Raw genomic sequence first — 20,677 nt, forward strand, 5'->3', positions numbered from 1 at the left:
TCACACACATCCATGCCCGAGGCAGGATTCGAACCTGTGACCGTAGCGGTCGCTCGGTTCCAGACTGCAGCGCCTAGAACCGCACGGCCACTCCAGCCGGCCCGGCGATTCGAGTCCCTCCCTCGAGCATGGATGTGGGTTTTGTTCTTAGCATAAGTTAGTTTAAGTAGTAAGTCTAGGGACCTATGACCTTAGCAGCTTGGTCCCTTGGGAATCCAGACACATTTGAACATTTGCACCGGTATCGGTTCTAACCGGCCAGTTTTTCCCACCCCTAATAGGGAACTCGTCGAAACGCTGAAACATGACGCCAGGACTCGGCACATATCCCGAGAAGATTTCATCATTTCTTTAATGCTCTTCTCCAAGCTTGTCTATTCCGTCTTAATGTCTTAAAAGTGTTTTATTATACTACTACGGACGGAAATCATCGAGAAGTACGAGTCCGATTTTTATCAAAGTTTGTGGAGATCGTTATCACACAAGGAGTATTAACAAAAAGTGATTAAACTTTCATTCCATTCGGAACTCATGTCCATGATCGATTCCGAATGTTTTCCTGAGGAATTTCTTGCCATGTTTGAACAGTTAATGACTCCTGAGTGAAGATGATATGACAGCGTAGATCATCCCATCGCATACCAGATATGGTCTATTGTTGCTGCTACTGCTGCTGTCGTGGTCTTCAGTCAGAAGAGTGGTTAAATGCTGCTCTCCAGGCAAGTCTGCCCTCACGTTTGCATGGCTACTGCAACAAATATCCATTTGAACCTGCTTACTGCATTCGAGCCTTGGTCACCCTCTACAACATTTACCCCCATACTTGTCTCTATTACCAAATAGATGGCTCCTTGCTGCATCAGGATGTGTACTATCAATCGATGTCGTCTTTAGTCACGTTGTGCCATAGGCATATATTTACTTTTTCCCCAATTATATTCAATACTTCATCATTTATTATACGATCTATGCATCTAACCTTCAGCAGCATGCGGCATGCTGTAGCGTGACATTTCAAAAGTTTCTACTCTCTTCTAGTATGAACTACTTACCGTCCACGTTTCACTTCTGCACAAGTCTACACTTCAGGCAAGTACTTTAGAGAAAGTTCTGTTAACATTCAATAGTTTATAATCTACGTTAATAAATCCCCTTTTGTTTGGAAATGCTTACTTGCTATTGCCAATCAACATTTATATCCTCCCTACTTCCGTCAATATCAGTTGTTTTACCGCCCAAATAGCAAAACTCATATACAACTTTCATTGTCTTATTTCATAATCTTCTTCCCTCAACACAGTCTGATACCATTCGACAACACTCCAACCGCCTTTATTACTTCTGATGATATTTATCTTATAACGTTGTTTCAAGGCACTACCAATTCCGTTCAGCTGCTCATACAAGTGCCATGTCTGACATAATTACATTGTTATTAGTAAATCTCAAAGTTTTTCCTTTCTCGTCCCTGAACTTTAATTCCCTCTCCAAATTTTTCTTAGGTTTCCTTTACTGCTTGAATAACATCTGAGATACAACCCTGTCTACTCCTTTCTCAACCACCGCTTCAATCTAATACCCCTCTACCCTTATTACTGTCGTCTGATTTCTGTACAAGTTGTAAATAGGTTTTCGTTCCCTCGCTACCTTCAACATTTCGAAGATTGTATTCCAGTCAACAATGGAAAAACAAATTAAAATTAACATGGCCTCTAAGAAAACAAGCTAGCTATCACCATTAGAAAATCATGCACATGTCACTCCCATACAGGTTCAAATCTTCCCGGTAGTAAGTTGAGCACAGGTGCACATGTTGCTACAGCCCTAATATAAAAAGCAGAAATAAAAACATGGCAAAAACTGTCTAGTTCTGTCCTCCGTGAACCAGATTTTTAAGGCATGGCGAGTATCTCTTACTTTGCCAATTAATGTAATTGCTGCTGAACCACAATTAAGATCATCTATCTTCGAAAAGTTCGCTTTAAGAACAGAGTGACACTTTCAAAGCATTAAAAATGCTGTAACATTTTCTCTGTAGTACATAAAGGACACAAAATCTACTACACCGTCTAGAAATCCATCGGTAACTCACAGAAGCGAGAGTCAGATATATTTTCTGCGTATTGAGGAACATTTTGCGTTTGTTCACAGAATTTTTACAATGAAACAGAGTTACTTCTTTTTCACGACCGACATTTATAATACACAGAGCGGCTGTGCTATTTCTAGGTGTTTGACAGTGGTTTTATCGCAAGTATCCTACCAGCTAAGCCAATGCTGCACTGTCTGGTACGATAAGGATATTGCGATTAGTAATGGGATGACAATCTGATATAAGAATTAAGACTATTGATATGTTTAAAAAATATCGGGATTCCGATATATAGATATTTTAAAAATTGTCGTTATCGTCCCTTGTACATCGAAAAAATAAATCGACGGAAAGAATATCGACGTATCGGCCACATATGTACTGCCAGTTTTAGAGCTGTATATTTAAGTAATGATTTATTATTAGATATTTAGATATTCTGTGCTTCAACAAGCAGCAGCACGGGATTAGCCGAGTGGTTTAAGGCGCTGCAGTCATCGCTGTCCGGCTGCTCCCGGCGGAGGTTCGAGTCCTCCCTCGGGCATGGGTGTGTGTGTTTGTCTTAGGATAATTTAGGTTAAGTAGTGTGTAAGCTTAGGGACTGATGATCTTAGCAGTTAAGTCCCATACGATTTCACACACATTTGAACATTTTTCAACAAGCTAGCAGCCTGCTTATGCCCCTTACAGCGAGAACTGTAAGGAAAACGATGCACGCTAACGCTTGGCGATAACCACTTGCACGTCAGCGACCTAGCAATCGTAGTGTCAAAATTGCGTGGTGAAGTTAAACGTTGCTGTTACTGTTGGTAGCACCGAGCGCCGATTACGTCAGCATTTCCCCTCACACGCCTCCGCCCGCCACAAAGGCAAATCTTATCATTTAGATTTTTGTTCACCAATGTCAACAACTGGTTTTGAAGAATGCCGATGTGAGGCAACAGCACGGTAGTTGCTTTAAAAATTGTTTCTTAACGCAACTGTTGTGCTATTTTTTCACGTCGGATATCTTGTTATTCCATTCACACCGCCACCCGCCAGTGCAATCAGATTTCTTTGTACCCTCTTATACTTGCTTCACATAGTCAACGAGAATGAAAGCCCAAAAAGTAGTAAGACTCCTTCAAACAGTGAAAGTAAAATTATGGTCTACTACAATTTCAAAAGAACAACTTCAAATATTTATCGAACAAGGCGAAAAAATATAATATACAATTAAAAAACGGCACTCATTATTGCCATTTCGATATTGATCTATAGATATACATGGGTTTAAAAAATGTCGCCGATATATATCGATATTTTATCAACAATCCTAGTAAGAACGCATCCGATTTTAAATGCAGAAGTAAAAATGTCACGTCAGCGCATAGCATTGTGCTGGTCGGCGGAAATGTATATAATCTTGCAATCAGTTGTAGCGCAAAGAGAATACCGCACTCCTGTTTGCAGGACAATTGAAAAGCTTCTTGCTCCCTCTAGTGTTTCCCACGACGCGAGGCAAGCGAGCCTAATTACACGACCTTCCCACGAAAGTGAAATTTAACAAAGGAGTAATTCCAGCATTGCCCTCTTAAAGGGATTTCTTCTTGGAAAGGTCACAAAGCTGCGCTTCTGGTCTTTGCCGTACTTTGAAAAAGCAATACTTACAACTGAGAGCGAACCGTAGCAGTGTGATGCTTACACACGTACTGACAGTAGTACTATGTTGCCAAAATACGAGTATAAATATGATACATTCACTCAATCCAGAACAATATTTTATTCAGATAGATCTTGGAACTAAACGATGATTTTCTTTTGTAACATCGCCACCTCATAACAGTCTGTGTTGCCAGGCGGTTCACACAAACTTCTCAACTTTTACCTGGTCAGCACCCGAATTTAGCAACTTCCCGAAATTACCCTTACCACCAATACCTGAAATCTGCAAATGAAAACAAAGCTGTTATTTTCTCATGACTACTGTCCGCTACACATAGGTAAGTTATATTACAGGACAGTAGTGATCTTCAGATGAAGTGTAATTACGTATTTTTATTACAATATTTGTAAAAAGATAAATTGTCTCAAATACCCTAAAGGACTTCTAATCAAAAAGTGTTTGAAGAAACGAAACTATATAATAACGAGCTTCGCTCACAAGTACTTTCACTCCATCTTTAGCATCACTAACGTACATGTTTAACAGTACGTTTTAGGAACTTTGCTCGTCTCTGCCGCCAGCTACAAGCTGTCTGGCCCTAAGATGACGATGCTGCATGCACGCGGTAAGTACCCTTTTTATCTTAATCTAGTGAGTCCCAACACTACGAATACAAGAAGACATTGGCAAAAGTAAACAATCAATTGTTTTAAGGAGGTGGTTTCACTTTGCAGTCACTGGAACATACAATTTTCAGCACACCATCATTTCATGTGATATATTTGAAAGCAATTTTGCATTTTTCCTACACGCAATCCAACATCTCTGAACTTTCATGAGCTCATAACGCTTAAAATAAATTACAGTCTTATACAACAAGCGAAATGGGCCTAAAAATTAAAAAACTTATATCAAAAGCACGTACTGCCCCAGTGGTTTCATTTCGAAACTACTCATAAAAGCAACAGTAAAAACTCCAATTTACGTCACAGTAACTTTCGATGTACACTATGTGATCAAAAGAATCCGGACACCTGGCTGAAAATAACTTACAAGTTCGTGGTGCCCTCCATCGGTAAATCGGAAATGCTGGAATTATATATGGTGCTGGACCACCCTTAGCCTTGATGACAGCTTCCACTCTCACAGGCATACGTTCTGTTAGGTGCTGGTAGGTTTCTTGGGGAATGGCAGCCCATTCTTCACGGAGTGCTGCGCTGAGGACAGGTATCGATGTCTGTCGGTGAGGCCTGCCACGAAGTCGGCGTTCCAAAACATCCCATGGGGTTCTATAGGATTCAGGTCAGGATTCTGTGCAGGCCAGTCCATTTCAGGGTTGTTTTTGTCGTGTAACCATTCCGCCACAGGCATAATGAACAGGAGCTCAATTGTGTTGAAAGATGCAATCACCATCCTGGAATTGCTCTTCAACAGTAGGAAGCAAGAAGGTGCTTAAAACATCAATGAACGCCTGTGTTGTGATAGTGCCAAGCTCCGCTCCATGAAAAACCCGACCACACCATAACACCACCGCCTCCGAATTTTACTGTTGGCACTACACACGCTGGCAGATGACGTTCACCGGGCATTCGCCATACCCACACGCTGCCATCGGATCGGCACTTTGTGTACCGTGATTAGTCACTCCACATAACGTTTTTCCACTGTTCAGTCGTCCAATGTTTACCCCCCTTACACCAAACCAGGCGACGTTTGGCATTTACCGGAGTGATGTGTGGCTTATGAGCAGCCGTTCGAGCATGAAATCCAAATTTTGTCACCTCCCGTCTAACTGGCATAGTACTTGCAGTGGATCCTGATGCAGTTTGGAATTCCTGTGTGATGATCTGGATAGATGTCTGCCTATTACACATTACGACCCTCTTCAACTGCCGGGCGGTCTCTTGTCAGTCAACAGACGAGATCGGCCTGTGCGCTTTTGTGCTGTACATGTTCCTTCACGTTTCCACTTCACTGTCACATTGGAAACAGTAGATCTAGGGACGTTTAGGAGTGTGGAAATCTCGCGTACAGACTTATGACACAATTAACGCCAGCACCTGACCACGTTCGAAGTCCGTGAGTTCCGCGGAGCTCCGAATTCTGCTCTCTCACGATGCCTAATGACTTCTGAGGTCGCTGATATGGAGTACCTGGCATTAGGTGGCAGCACGTATGTTTTTGGGGGTGACCGGATACTTTTGATCACATACTGTATTTATTTTCACTGTCAACGACCTCCTCAATTTGATTAAAAAAATGAACATGTCACTATCTCTCACAATCACGTAGCACAATTTCCGCGTCGACTGTTGCTTTGAACGCCGTGCAGCGCACTACATTCGTGAAGTAAGTCAATGTACCACAAGATGTCTCGGTCTTGCAATAGTTTCGGTGTTTACATGCAAAAGGCACTGTTATTTCAAATTTAAAAAATGGTGGTTTGATACAGAATACACTGGTGCTCATAGGATTACAAAGAGCACGTTGCAGAATTTCTTTGAGGGACTCAGTGGACCCTTCCTCGATCATCTTGAGATGGGGAGTTTGTGTCTGCTCTTTCCCGTTTACCCGGTGTTTTATCAGACAGAAGAATTAATCAAATGTCTCTATAGCGTCAAATTGAGTTTTTTTTTTTCTTTTCAAAAGTATCAGTACTGTAGAAAAGTACCAGACCATAAATTCAATGGTCTGGTTTCGATGCTCATTAACTCTCGGGTTCTTTTTTCTGTCACTTATCACTCTTTTCACCTCTGCTAATGAGCTGCTAATGTGGAAATTGTCAATTTCTGCCTTCGTTCGCTATCCACCCTGAACAGCAGGTTCCCCCTATAAATGACTTCACAATCTGAGGTATTACCAATTGCATCCTCACCAGTAAATCATCGTGTGTCCAAACGAACCTTCGGGTCACTGACAGCTTAACTTTATAGTGTTTATAGTATTATAAAGTAAAATCTTTTACTGATTTATTATGATGTTAGTATAAAACAAAACTTAGTCCTCAACAAAACTTTTGGTTTCCCCACCGGGAGCAGAAATAAATAAATTCTTGAACGAGCAAAAACTGATTTGTGTATGACTGTATGTTCCAGCGTAACTATGGAATGCCTGGAGTAACTAACGCCGCCACTTGATTCTGACCCTCGCCTTGCCCTGGGTTCTCCAGTCTAAATACAGTACATACACATGTGAGTCTGTCTATAGCAAGACGAATGATTTCTTAGAAAAATAGCATGCGAACAAGTTTCTGCATGTTTCACGAAGATATTTCAAAGTTCTGTTCCACTAAACATAGAGTTACAAGGGTGTGCTGAAAAGTAATGCCACCGAATTTTTTATGTGAAAACTCTTAAACCTTTCGCAATAAAATAAACGTTATTAACATTCTACATCTACATTTACATTCATACTCCGAAAGCCACCTGACGGTGTATGGCGGAGGGTACCTTGAGTACCTCTATCGGTTCTCCCTTCTATTCCATTCTCGTATTGTTCGTGGAAAGAAGGATTGTCGGTATGACTCTGTGTGGGCTCTAATCTCTCTGATTTTATCCTCATGGTCTCTTCGCGAGATCTACTGCTTGACTCCTCGGTGAAGGTATGTGCTCGAAACTTCAACAAAAGCCCATACCGAGCTACTGAGCGTCTCTCCTGCAGAGTCTTCCACTGGAGTTTATCATCTCCGTAACGCTTTCGCGATTATTAAATGATCCTGTAACGAAGCGCGCTGCTCTCCGTTGGATCTTCTCTATCTCTTCTATCAATCCTATCTGGTACGGATCCCACACTGCTGAGCAGTATTCAAGCAATGGGCGAACAAGCGTACTGTAACCTACTTCCTTTGTTTTCGGATTGCATTTCCTTAGGATTCTTCCAATGAATCTCAGTCTGGCATCTGCTTTACCGACGATCAACTTTACATGATCATTCCATTTTAAATCACTCCTAATGCCTACTACCAGATAATTTATGGAATTAACTGCTTCCAGTTGCTGACCTGCTATTTTGTAGCTACATGTAAGGGATCTTTCTTTCTATGTATTCGCAGCACATTACACTTGTCTACATTGAGATTCAATTGCCATTCCCTGCACCTCTCGATACACCACAGCATCATCTGCAAAAAGCCTCAGTGAACTTCAGATGTCATCCACAAGGTCATTTATGTATATTGTGAATAGCAACGGTCCTACGACACTCCCTGCTGCACACCTGAAATCACTCTTACTTCGGAAGACTTCTCTCCATTGAGAATGACATGCTGCGTTCTGTTATCTAGGAACTCTTCAATCCAATCACACAATTGGTCTGATAGTCCATATGCTCTTACTTTGTTCATTAAACGACTGTGGGGAACTGTATCGAACGCGTTGCGCAAGTCAAGAAACACGGCATCTACCTGGGAACCCGTGTCTATGGCCATCTGAGTCTCGTGGACGAATAGCGCAAGCTGGGTTTCACACGATCGTCTTTTTCGAAACCCATGCTGATTCCTACAGAGTAGATTTCTAGTCTCCAGAAAAGTCATTATACTCTAACATAATAAGTGTTCCAAAATTCTACAACCGATCGACGTTAGAGATATAGGTCTATAGTTCTGCACATCTGTTCGACGTCCCTTCTTGAAAACGGGGATGACCTGTGCCCTTTTCCGATCCTTTGGAACGCTACGCTCTTTTAGAGACCTACGGTACACCGCTACAAAAAGGGGGGCAAGTTCCTTCGCGTACTCTGTGTAAAATCGAACTGGTATCCCATGAAGTCCAGCGGCCTTCCCTCTTTTGAGCGATTTTAATTGTTTCTCTATCCCTCTGTCGTCTATTTCGATATCTAACATTTTGTCATCTGTGCACAATCTAGAGAAGGAACTACCGTGCAGTCTTCCTCTGTGAAACAACTTTGGAAAAAGACATTTAGTATTTCGGCCTTTAGTCTGTCATCCTCTGTTTCAGTACGATTTTGGTCACAGAGTATCTGGACATTTTGATTTGATCCACCTACCGCTTTGACATAAGACCAAAATTTCTTAGGATTTTCTGCCAAGTCAGTACATAGAACTTTACTTTCGAATTCATTGAACGCCTCTCGCATAGCCCTCCTCACACTACATTTAGCGTCGCGTAATTTTTGTTTGTCTGCAAGGCTTTGGTTATGTTTATGTTTGCTGTGAAGTTCCCTTTGCTTCCGCAGCAGTTTTCTAACTCCGTTGCTGTACCACGGTGGCTCTTTTCCATCTCTTACGATCTTGCTTGGCACATACTCATCTAACGCATATTGTACGATGGTTCTGAACTTTGTCCACTGATCCTCAACACTATCTGTACTTGAGACAAAACTTTTGTGCTGAGCCGTCAGGTACTCTGAAATCTGCTTTTTGTCACTTTTGCTAAACAGAAAAATCTCCCTACCTTTTTTAATATTTCTATTTACAGCTGAAATCATCGATGCAGTAACCGATTTATGATCTTTATTCTTCATGTCTACATATTGCAGCCCTCTGCCACTAGAAGGCTCCGAATCATTGTAGTGTGTACCATGGCGGTGTGTAACGTAACTATGACGATACGTAAGAAACAGCAAACTGTAATCGAGTTTCAAATTCGGAGAGTTCATCCACGTATGTATAACTCTCTTCTTCAGCATGACAGTGCCAAACCACACACGAGCGATGCGACATCTACGACAATCTGACGCCTTGGATTCACTGTCATCGATCATCCTCCATATAGTCCCGACTTGGCCCCATCCGATTTTCACCTTTTTCCAAAACGTAAATAACACCTTTGAGTACTTAACGTTCGTAGCAGAGGTGAGGTTGTGGCTCCAGCTACAAAGTCAAACACTCTACAGTGATGGTATCAACAAACTAGTCTCTCATTGGGAGAAATGTGACTATGCAGACATGAAGAATAAAGATGTTGATTCTTAAAAATGTTTGTTTTATTTAAAAATCTTTAAGACTTTTCACGTACAAAATTCGGAGGCATTACTTTTTAGCACGCCTCGTAAATGTCGCTGGATTGTACCAGCTAGTCTAGAAATTCTGACACTAAAATTGGTCTTTTTCGATTGTTCTTACGCCACCCACTACCACCTCCTCTCACATCGGCAGGGAGATAATGTCATCAGCATTGTGATCTATAAGCCTGGCGACTTCCAAAACTATGAATTCCAAATTAATATTGCTATTTTGTATCACTTTCACATGTAACCTCCTGGCCAGCTTACCCACTGTTAGGTGGATGAAGGTTGTTTTTTCTACGCAGGAGAGCATATGTGTACCATATTTGGTTGAAGTTTCTCCCTGGGTTTGTGAGTTATACTTGAAAAACTCAAATACAGCAATTTTTACGGTATACATATAAAGCCCTAAAAACGTCGATACACTACGTAGTTTAGTGACGCTATGTAACGAGGACATATTCTGTGTTTCCAATCCATCAAATTTGACAATGTTTCAGAACGCCATCCCATATGGTCACAAAAGACCTATGCTGTGTGCAGGCGTTACTGTGCTAGAATATAGGTGTGCTGGAGCTGCTACAGTAACACCTGCACAATTTCCTCAACTACGGCTGCCGAACAATACAACCACCTGTTCTTCGCAATGAATGACTCATCCACGGGCTGCCCTGGACGTTTGCGCAGTCGGATTCAGTAATTAGTGTATTCTGATTAAACCTCGTTTCACTAACAGATATGACTATAGTCTGTACAGTAAATGACCAAAAACACGTAAAAGAACCGCTAACGAATTGTCCATTTGTGAAGTGCTAATAGGAGCAGAAGAGACGCCGGGAAGCCAGACCTTGCTCAACAAGGCACAGTGATACTATACTGACAGACACCGCACCACTCCCAAATAATGCGACACATCTTTGTCGAGTGGACAATGATAACATGGATTAAGTAAACCGTGATGACGTTGCATTACCTGTCAGACGCCGAAGGCTTGCACACCGTTCCTGACATTTATTAGTTCCACGAGATATACGTAGGAGGAAGCAATGTATCTGTTTAGTCGTCTAGGAACACACGCGGGACAGTAAACCGTACCATGAAGCAGAACAAAGACAAAATCAGAAACATTCGAGTCCATACAGAGCCTTACTCGCAATCGTTCTTCTCACGAACCACTGACGAATGGAAAAGAAAAGGAGTGACAGTGGTACACAAAATACCCTCCGCCGCACACTACAAGGTGGCTTGCAACGAACAGATGTAGGTGATGGCCACCAGAGTTTGATCCACTGTTGCTGCCAGAAGTTGTGCAATGTCTACTGAACTTCGCACCCTGTATACCCCCAAAACACTACAAATTTAATCATACAAGCATCAAAAAGAATTTTGCATCATCTCTGTTCCGAGAGTTCCGGAACTTGTGCAGAAAACTGGAATAGAGACTAACATAAACATTATTTCCGCCCTTTTTATTGCTTATGAAAATCACACATTGTATGTTGTTCCACCATACAGCGAGACCTTCAGAGGTTGTCGTCCAGATAGTTGTACACACCGGTATCTCTCTCACCCAGTAACACGTCCTCTTGCACTGATGCATGCCTGTATTCGTCGTGGCATACTATCCACAAGTTTATCAAGGCACTGTTGGTCCACATCCTCCCAGTCCTCAACGGCGATTCGGCGTAGATCCCTCAGAGTGGTTGGTGAGTCACGTCGTCCATAAACACCCCTTTTCAATCCATCCCAGTCATGTTCGATAGGATTCATGTGTGGAGAACATGCCGGCCACTCTAGTCGAGCGATGTCGTTATCCTGAAGGAAGTCATTCACAAGATGTGCACGATGGAGGAGCGATTTGTCTTCCACGAATACGAATGCCTCGCCAATATGGTTGTGCTATCGGTCGGAGGATGGCATCCACGTATCGTACAGCCGTTACGGCGCCTTCCATGACCACCAGCGGCGAACGTAGGCCCCACATAACGCCACCCCAAAACAGCAGGGAATCTCCACCTTGCTACACTCGCTTGACACTGTGTCTAAAGCGTTCAGCCTGACCGGGCTGCCTCCAAACACGTCTCCGCCGATTGTCTGGTTGAAGGCATATGCGACACTCATCGGTGAAGAGAACGTGATACCAATCCTGAGCGGTCCATTAGGCATGTTGTTGGGCCCATCTGTAACGCGCTATACGGTGTCGTGGTTGCAAAGATGGACCTCGACATGGACGTCACGAGTGAAATTGCGCAACATGCAGCCTATTGCGCGCAGTTTGAGTTGTAGCACGACGTCCTGTGGCTGCACGAAAAGCATTATTCAACATGGTGACGTTGTTGTCAGGTAGCAGTCGTCCACTGCAGTAGTAGTCCGTGGTCGGCCTGAGCGAGGCATGTCATCGACAGTTCCTGTCTCTCTGTATCTCCTCCATGTCCGAACAACATCGCATCGGTTCACTCCGAGACGCCTGGAGATTTCCCTTGTTGAGAGCCATTCCTGGCACAAAGTAACAATGCGGACGCGATCGAACCGCGGTACCGACCGTCTAGGCATGAATGAACTACGGACAACAAGAGCCGTGTACCTCCTTCCTGGTGGAATGACTGGAAGGATCGGCTGTCGGACCCCCTCCGTGTAATAGGTGCTGCTCATGCACGGTTGTTTACATTTCTGGGCGGGTTTAGTGGCATCTCTGAACAGTCAAAAAAATGTTCAAATGTGTGTGAAATCTTATGGGACTTAAAACGCCTAAGCTTACACACTACTTAATCTAAATTATCCTAAGGACAAACACACACACACACACACCCATGCCCGGGGGAGGACTCGAACCTCCGCCATTCCCAGCCGCACTGTCCATGACTGCAGCGCCCCTAGACCGCTCGGCTAATCCCGCGCGGCTCTGAACAGTCAAATGGACTGTGTGTGTGATACAATATCCACAGTCAACGTCTATCTTCAGTTCTGGGAACCGGGGTGATGTAAAACTCTTTTCGATGTGTGTATATTTTTCTTAGTATGCCGTATATGCCCAAAGAGTGTACTTTCGTTATTTGCTATTTTCCCCGATGTTGCAGTTTTAATGATTAGCTGTACAGTATAGCGCTACAATGATCGTGGACTCTCATTCGGTTTCAAATCCTTTATTATCAAAATCTTTTTTCTTTACTAGGATTCCGACTGGCTATCAGTGGGTTTATGAAGACAACCTTAGTGTCAATTAGCAGCCTCTGCTACGGTGGCCTTTTATTTTGAGGTCGTACGACGGCTTAAGTTATTGCCACCCAAAGAATTACAGTTTATGGTTAACTGTGGTTTGTAGGTTTCAGACCGGTTCTCGTAATCAAAATTTAATACCAATATATTTAAACAATGTTGTTTAATTCCTTTAAAGAAATTAGTTTCCTGCAATGCCTGTTTTTTATATCCATTTTATTTTTATTTTGTACTACGAAGTTTCGGCTATATAGCCATTTTCAAGTAAAGTATCTGTCCCGTTAAAGACATATATTTTGGGTTACGGTAATATAATTTTCTGGGCAGTGCGTGGGGGGTCGGGCTTGGGAGCTATGGCCACAAAATCCGGTTCTATACAAACTGTAGCAAACAGCCAAGCCATTTGCTAGTGCGAGGGAGCACTAAACCGTGTCTTGAAAGAAATTAGTTTCATGCATTGGTTATTTTTAGCTTCATTTTATTTGTATTTTGTGTACTACGAAGTTTCGGCTGCGTAGGCATTTCCGGGTAAAATGTTTAATAAGTTGAACTCCTATGCTTTGGGTTACAGTCGTAACTTCATGGGCGATGCAACTAAAGTATTGTTATTGAAGGACTGGTAAATCCATCTTTGCAACTACTAGAAAATTTGTATTTCTATCACCAAAAATAGGTATTTTCTTGCAGTTGTAAAGACGGACTTAAAAAATCTTCAATAATTATAAAGCAACTACGGGCAGTAAGACCACACAAATGAAGACTTTAAAATGCTGTTATTTTAGTTTTATAAATGAGCAAGAAGTTCTCGAGAAAAGTAAAATACGCAGTAAATGACGATAAAGCTTAAGACTGCAAAGAACTTACAGTAACATTACAGATAAATGACTGACTGATAGTTGATAAAAAGTGGATGAGCTATTCATCTTAAAATTACCTCCGTAACAGCCAAGTGAAAAGGAGGACGTTCGGGGGAATAAATACAGCAATGATGAAAGAGATGAAGAGTTAACAGAAACAGAATCGCATTTTTGCTGACGGAAAATTGGGGAAGGCACAATATAAGGAAGGGAGGAAGAGCAGTGTTTAATGTAAAAGCTGACGACGAGTTCATTACAGTGCACAATCTTTATTAGATGAAGAATTAAGAAGAATATCAATCGGGTATTTCCAAATGAGCTCTCCCAATTTAATCGATTTAGGGAAACCACGAACACCTAAATGTGTAGGGCAGGGCAAGAGGTCATGAAAAAGACTTGTGTAGTGTATGTAGTGAGATAAAAGAGGATAGGCGAAGGAAGAAAGACATGAGTAGAATGCTGATGCAGCCGATGAAAGCAGTCTACAAGAAAATGAGCCTGTTGATAAAAAATACTGATGTGTCATCGAGAAAGAAGTTTCTGAAACTGTGTCTGTCACACAATTACAAACGGATTATTATGAAGTATCGATACGACAGGCGGAGACAAATATTTAAAATAAGGTGCTACAGAAGTTTGCTGAAAACTGATTAGGTGGATAAAGTACGAAATGAAGAGGTACTAGTGGGAACAGGTGAGGTAAAATGTCTATGAATAGTTGCTATCGACAAAGGGGAGAGATGGGCGGAATGCGTACTGAATTATCGATGGTAAGTTATTCCGAGAATAAAAGCGCCAGTACAAGGGAAAAATTACTGGAGTAAATATTAGGACATATAAAATACAGGACGATAATTACTGAACTATATGAAATAAAATCGTCTTAACTCCTGAACGGTTTGCGTTAGAAAGTTCAAACTGCACGGTTCGTCGCGGGGCATGATGGGGACTTTAGTACGCGGTATGTGGTTTGTTTTAGCGACGAAGCCCACTTTCATTTGGATGGGTTCATCAATAAACAAAATTGGCCCATTTGAGGGACTAAGAATCCGCATTTCACAATCGAGAAGTCGCTTCATCCTCAACGAGTGACAGTGTGGGGTGCAATGCCCAGTCAAGGAACAATCGGTGGGATATTTCTTGATGGCGCGGTGACCACCGAACGGCACGTGAAGGTTTTATAAGATTATACAACCTGATTTCGACGAGATGTGGATCATGCAAGTCGGAGCTCATTCCCATCGAAGCAGGAGAGTGTTTGATGTCCTGGAGGAGCACTTTGGGCTCTGAGCTGAAAACTGCCATTCAGGAGGTCATCGACAGCATCTATGTTCCGACACTTCAGCGGGTCATGCGGAATTTCACCATTCGTCTGCGCCATATCATGCCAACGATGGTAAATATAGAGAACATGTGATAACTTAAATCCGAATATCTGTAGGGGCGTTTACGTGTTGAATAAAGTGTGTGCACGCCATAGTTTCTAACTAATTTACGTTTTTTCCCCATATAGTTCAATAGTTGACACCCTGTAGATTATCTTACAAAAACTGAGACAAAAAAGTTATCACAAGACTGGAAGAGATACAAGGCGGTATAACACCATTTGAATGACTGCTGACTAAAACATTTCCTGTCTCCGTCTCGTTTTTTTTTTTTGTGCTTTCTGCCGGCCGCAGTGGCCGAGTGGTTCTAGGCGCTACAGTCTGGAACCGCGCGACCGCTACGGTCGCAGGTTCGAATCCTGCCTCGGGCATGGATGTGTGTGATGTCGTTAGGTTAGATAGTTCTAAGTTCTAAGGGACTGATGACCACAGAAGTTAAGTCCCATAGTGCTCAGAGCCATTTTTTGTGCTTTCTGACAGTAGTCCTTACAACTGCGTGGAGCCCACGAAAACCCGAGCACATATTAACCCTCCACTGGTCGTGTGTAGCATTCAGTACAACAGCAGTGCACGTACTGATCAAGTAGTTTACGTACCCAGCAACTTCAGATTTGTTTTTTTTTCGTGGTATTAGGGAAAAACATTATTTGAGGGAATTTTTGAGTAAGAAAATTTGTATAGGGGGAAACTGGGGAAGTATTTTTCGGGCCTAGTCTTCCAACTAATGTCATCGCTGATATTTTAGTTCAAACCGCACATACTTCGTTTTCTGGATATTCAACAGATGTCACTTTATCGTCAAATCATTCGATAACCTTTCTTTTTGTTGGAGATATTGGTGGTGCGCCAATGGTAAATCAGTAGAACAATGAAACAAGCATAGGAAAGCAAACGTGGCGCTCCTGTAGCAGGCCTTTTACTTTTCTGGTCAGACTATTGTTCAGTTTATGTATTATAATTCTTTGATATGTACGATAATTTTATGGCTCGTAACACACAGTTCCACCTTTTCAAGCTGCCCACACTGATAACAAAATTTTAAAGGAATAGGTAGTGTTGCGAATTTGCCGGAATGTTTAATTCTCAGGATTTTTTTTTCTTCTATGGCGGAATTTCGAAATCCCAAACTGAAAACGCTATGTGTACCCGCAACAAAGGATTGGGGAGGGGCAGGCGGCACGAGTTTCTCGCGACGAACAGCTGTCGCCAATATTCCGAGAAGCTGATCGGAAACAATAGGTAGTTAAAATAAACCACGTCTTGAACACAATACAACGGCGCAACCAGTGGAGGGTATGTGCCATGTCTGCGCCTGGAGAGGGAATTCAGGACTGACGACGTAGTTACATGTGGTAATTAGTCTAACAATCACAATCTATCATTCAATCAAGTTACGTCGACCTTCACTAGCTCTGAGAAGCGGTCATAGACTGCACGTAGTGTAGTTATTCCATCTTAGAGCGAATAATTCACACTGTCATGGTCGATAACTTCAATGGGCAGCTACTCACATCGGAATTCGCATAAAAAACGATTTCGTAGCAATGCAATCAACTCCATTCTGCGTCTGAAGCATTTCTTACATTATGTATGAAACGCCATTTGCTCTGTGAATTCGCGATTATTACGGAAAATGTAAGAATCTTTTTGTCGATGCACAGGCAGAATGCGGATACGTTGTTTGACTCACCAGGGCAGCTGACAGGGCGACGCCCACGTCGCCTACATGAATGCTGCAGCCCACAGACCTGCAACAGAACAAGGCCACGCTGTAAAGCCAGACACGAGACTGTGGTCTTGCAAACAATGCCCACAGAATAAAAAACACGCACATACACACCAGGTGTCAATCTCATTAGTAACAAATTCCAATGTGAATCTCGACAGACGATCAAGTTATCACGACAAACCTATTACCAAAATTATCAAACTTGGATATGGACATGACTCCTTCAAGAATACAAGTAATCTGTCTTACGTATTATGGCACGGAAATCTGGTTTTGAACAATTGAGTGTACACAAACAACAGCTTGTATGAAGCTTATGCTCTTAGAAATTATATTCTGAACAACTATTGACGACATACATACACGTATCGACAACCAGTCGTTGATATAATATATTCTCCAGAATGAGATTTTCACTCTGCAGCGGAGTGTGCGCTTATATGAAACTTCCTGGCAGATTAAAACTGTGTGCCGGACCGAGACTCGAACTCGGGACCTTTGCCTTTCGCGGGCAGTTTTAATCTGCCAGGAAGTTTCATATCAGCGCACACTCCACTGCAGAGTGAAAATCTCATTCTGGAAACATCCCCCAGGCTGTGGCTAAGCCATGTCTCCGCAATATCCTTTCTTTCAGGAGTGCTAGTTCTGCTAGGTTCGCAGGAGAGCTTCTGTAAAGTTTGGAAAGTAGGAGACGAGGTACTGGCAGAAGTGAAGCTGTGGGGACGGGGCGTGAGTCGTGCTTGGTAGAGCACTTGCCCGCGAAAGGCAAAGGCCCCGAGTTCGAGTCTCGGTCCGGCACACAGTTTTAACCTGCCAGGAAGTTTCATAACATATTCTATTCAAAAGATTCACGGGCACACGTGAATCAACGTCCGGTATGTTAAATCTATTGTGATACAGGCAGTACCTGTGATCTTATAGCATGAACTGAGATCTTTGCTTACAGTGCAGTCAATAATTAAACTCATTCGCCGTCTATTGGCAGTTTCATGTATTACAGTGTCAGTTGAACCCTCAGAAGGAAGCGAATATCGGTGTCCCGGCACTTTCAAGTCAGGTGCACAGATGGCAGTTGCCATTTTTGGACGTTGAATTCAACCAAGCACAGGCAATCTTAATGCTGTGCAAGTTGCAAGTGCGGTCTGTTTGATCCAAAATGGATGGACTTTCGGTCGTGTTCCTACAGATGCCTATGACTCTACATGTATCATTCATTCACTGGTTGTGGACACTTTACAGGGAAAAAGGTCAGTACACAGGGGTAGTTAGACAAGGTTGCCGCCACATTACAACTCCAGGTGACGACCGATATCTGGCCATCTCTGCGTGGCGTCGTCGTACGGATACCGCCAGAGCACTGCAAGACGATGTCAGAAGGAGCACTGGAGTCGCTGTGTCCGATCAAACTGAAATGAACAGCAAACAATCCAGTTGAAAGAACATCCGCAACTGAGCATTATAGCAGAGGTTGAAAATACCGCTTAAGTTGTAATTTCTTTATTTTCACACGACCGGTTTCGGACTGGTATCAGGTGTAGCTGTAGCTACGACACCTGAAGATGGGCTTGTAACAGTCCGAAACCGGTCGTGTGAAAAAGAAATTTACAACTTCAGCGGTATTTTCAATCTCTGCTGTAATGAACAGGTTACGAGGAAAGATCTTACGAACCAGATGTCCTGTTCGAGTACCTCGCTTGACACGGCAGTATCTTGTAGCTCGCCATCATTTCCGCCGTTTTCATGTCGAGTGGCAACTTCCGAAACGCCACATGCGAAACGTGTTATTCACAGACGAATCCAGATGTCCTCCGACGCAAAGTGATGGCCTTGTTCGCGTGCAGAGACTCATGGTTAGCGGTACCTGCCAAATGCAGTCAGGAAATTGGCAGATTTCCGAGGTTCTGTGATGTTGTGGGGAGGCTTCAGTCTTGATATCCATACGAATCTCGTCGTTGTTCATGGACGTCTTACCGCCAGGCAGTACTTCGAACAGATCTTATTGTACAATGTGGTGGCTGCTACATACGGTAGTGGCCCTGAATTCTTTCTAATACCAGTCCATATGTGGCGCGCATCACTAGGAATGTCTTGGGAAGCATGGACATTGAAGTAATGGAACGGCAGGCGGAGAGTTCCGACCTAAACCCCATGGTGCGTACTTGGGACGTGCTTGACGGACATGTTTGGATCGTCCTTTTTCCATCATAGACTCTCCAAGAACTCTCAAGGGCGGGAACTGATACCAAAGGGTGGCCTCAGCAGGCGTCAGGCATTGATAAATGGCTCACGGAGGCCCCACATGTTATCGAAGCTTTCAAGTCCACCGAATAGCACCCTAGACGAAGGGATGAATGACTTTGTTCATTTTGTTTTCGACACTTATGTACACGATCGAAGATGTAATTATGTTTTGTTGTGTACTTAGTTTGTGAAAGATAAAGGTATAATTTGGTAACATACCCAAATTGTAATTCTTCTGAGCAGTGTATAAGTTTAACAAAGAAATGTTGAAGGGTAGAACTTACGAAGCATTGTATAATTTACTAATTTACCTTTGGTAACTATTCCACATAATCAGCGCTTATTTCCATTCTCTAGAATTTGAGCTTTTTTATTGTAGCGTTTGAGCAGGATTTAACCTGCTCCCTCAACCATCGTGTCGCCGTCTCTCGTTCTCTAAGCTTCAAATATTTTCGGAGCTGCTGACATGTTATGATTCTGCTTTCGCCCAGAATAGTACGAAAGTCTTCACAAAACGACTTACAGTCGTTTGTCATAGCTATACCAGTTGCCAAGATACTGGTATCAACTCGGTTTTTTTTCAAATGGAATAAGAGTTGCCTCGAGTTCTTTAGTGAAAAACGTCATGATGTAATAGTTATGTAATCATTGGGTCTTCCGTAATACATTTTGCCGAGACGATTGCAGACTTTAACTCACCAGGCCTTCTACACTGCGCGTTGCTGAGGAGCCATAAGGCGATTCATTAAAATTGTTTCTTTATGAGCAGTAATGGCTGCACAGCGTGAACGACTGGATTACACACTGATACCTACGCTGGTAGGTTCCTTTAACCCTCTGTACGATGTAATCAAGAGGTCTCTCCCCTACCCCCTCCCATTTCCATTAGAATCACCTATTGTAACCCTCTGGCATGGGAATGGGCTTGTGTGTCCTACCAAAGTACTGGTTTCGAAGTGTTAAGTGTGGAAACAAACCACTATTATATACGTGCTGTTTCAAAGTCTTTGCATCAAACGTGTGGGGGTGATAGATTACGTCATGGAGACAACTGTTAGAGACAAAATGTTCGCTGATGTGACGCTGTGCGTCTTTTACTGGTTATACCCGCAAGAGGTGGCAGGGCGTTGGCATTCTGCGGCGAGCGTATGCAGTGTGTGTTACGTATAGTTCTTTCATATGAAAGGGGGTAGGCCGAGCTGTCGATTTGCTTCTAAAATGTCTGTCTTCGCGTCCAGACACTCGTTCTTAAGGTATACGCAGATGCAGCACTCCTTGTTAGTAGAGCCTGCTAGTTTGGTCAAACCTCGTCGTCCCAGGGCCGACGAATTCAATAAAAATTCATAGCAGATACGAGAACTTTTGACATGTTATTGAGGCACAAACAGGTCTATACGTTCCCTTTTTCCATTCCGGAGGATGGTACGCGTGTTCAAGTTTTTTTCTTTTACAGTGAGTATGTCTGGAGCCACTCCGTTATTCGTCCTTCTCTCTAGAGTACCGAGTGGGCCACTCTAATTTCATTGTACATTGCTATTTAGCCACGAA

General features: G+C 42.8%; 1 protein-coding gene across 1 annotated transcript in view; it reads right to left on the reverse strand.

Moving 5' to 3' along the window:
- The window catches only part of LOC126259495 (WD repeat-containing protein 47), a 703,557-nt gene that overhangs the window by 564,769 nt on the left and 118,111 nt on the right, over positions 1-20,677 (reverse strand). The window contains exon 2 of the mRNA XM_049956342.1: positions 16,850-16,907. The gene's annotated coding sequence lies outside the window, so the exon portion shown is untranslated. The remainder of the gene's footprint in view (positions 1-16,849; positions 16,908-20,677) is intronic.

The sequence above is a fragment of the Schistocerca nitens genome, chromosome 5 (assembly GCF_023898315.1).
Source record: "Schistocerca nitens isolate TAMUIC-IGC-003100 chromosome 5, iqSchNite1.1, whole genome shotgun sequence".
NCBI classification, from domain to species: Eukaryota; Metazoa; Arthropoda; class Insecta; order Orthoptera; family Acrididae; genus Schistocerca; species Schistocerca nitens.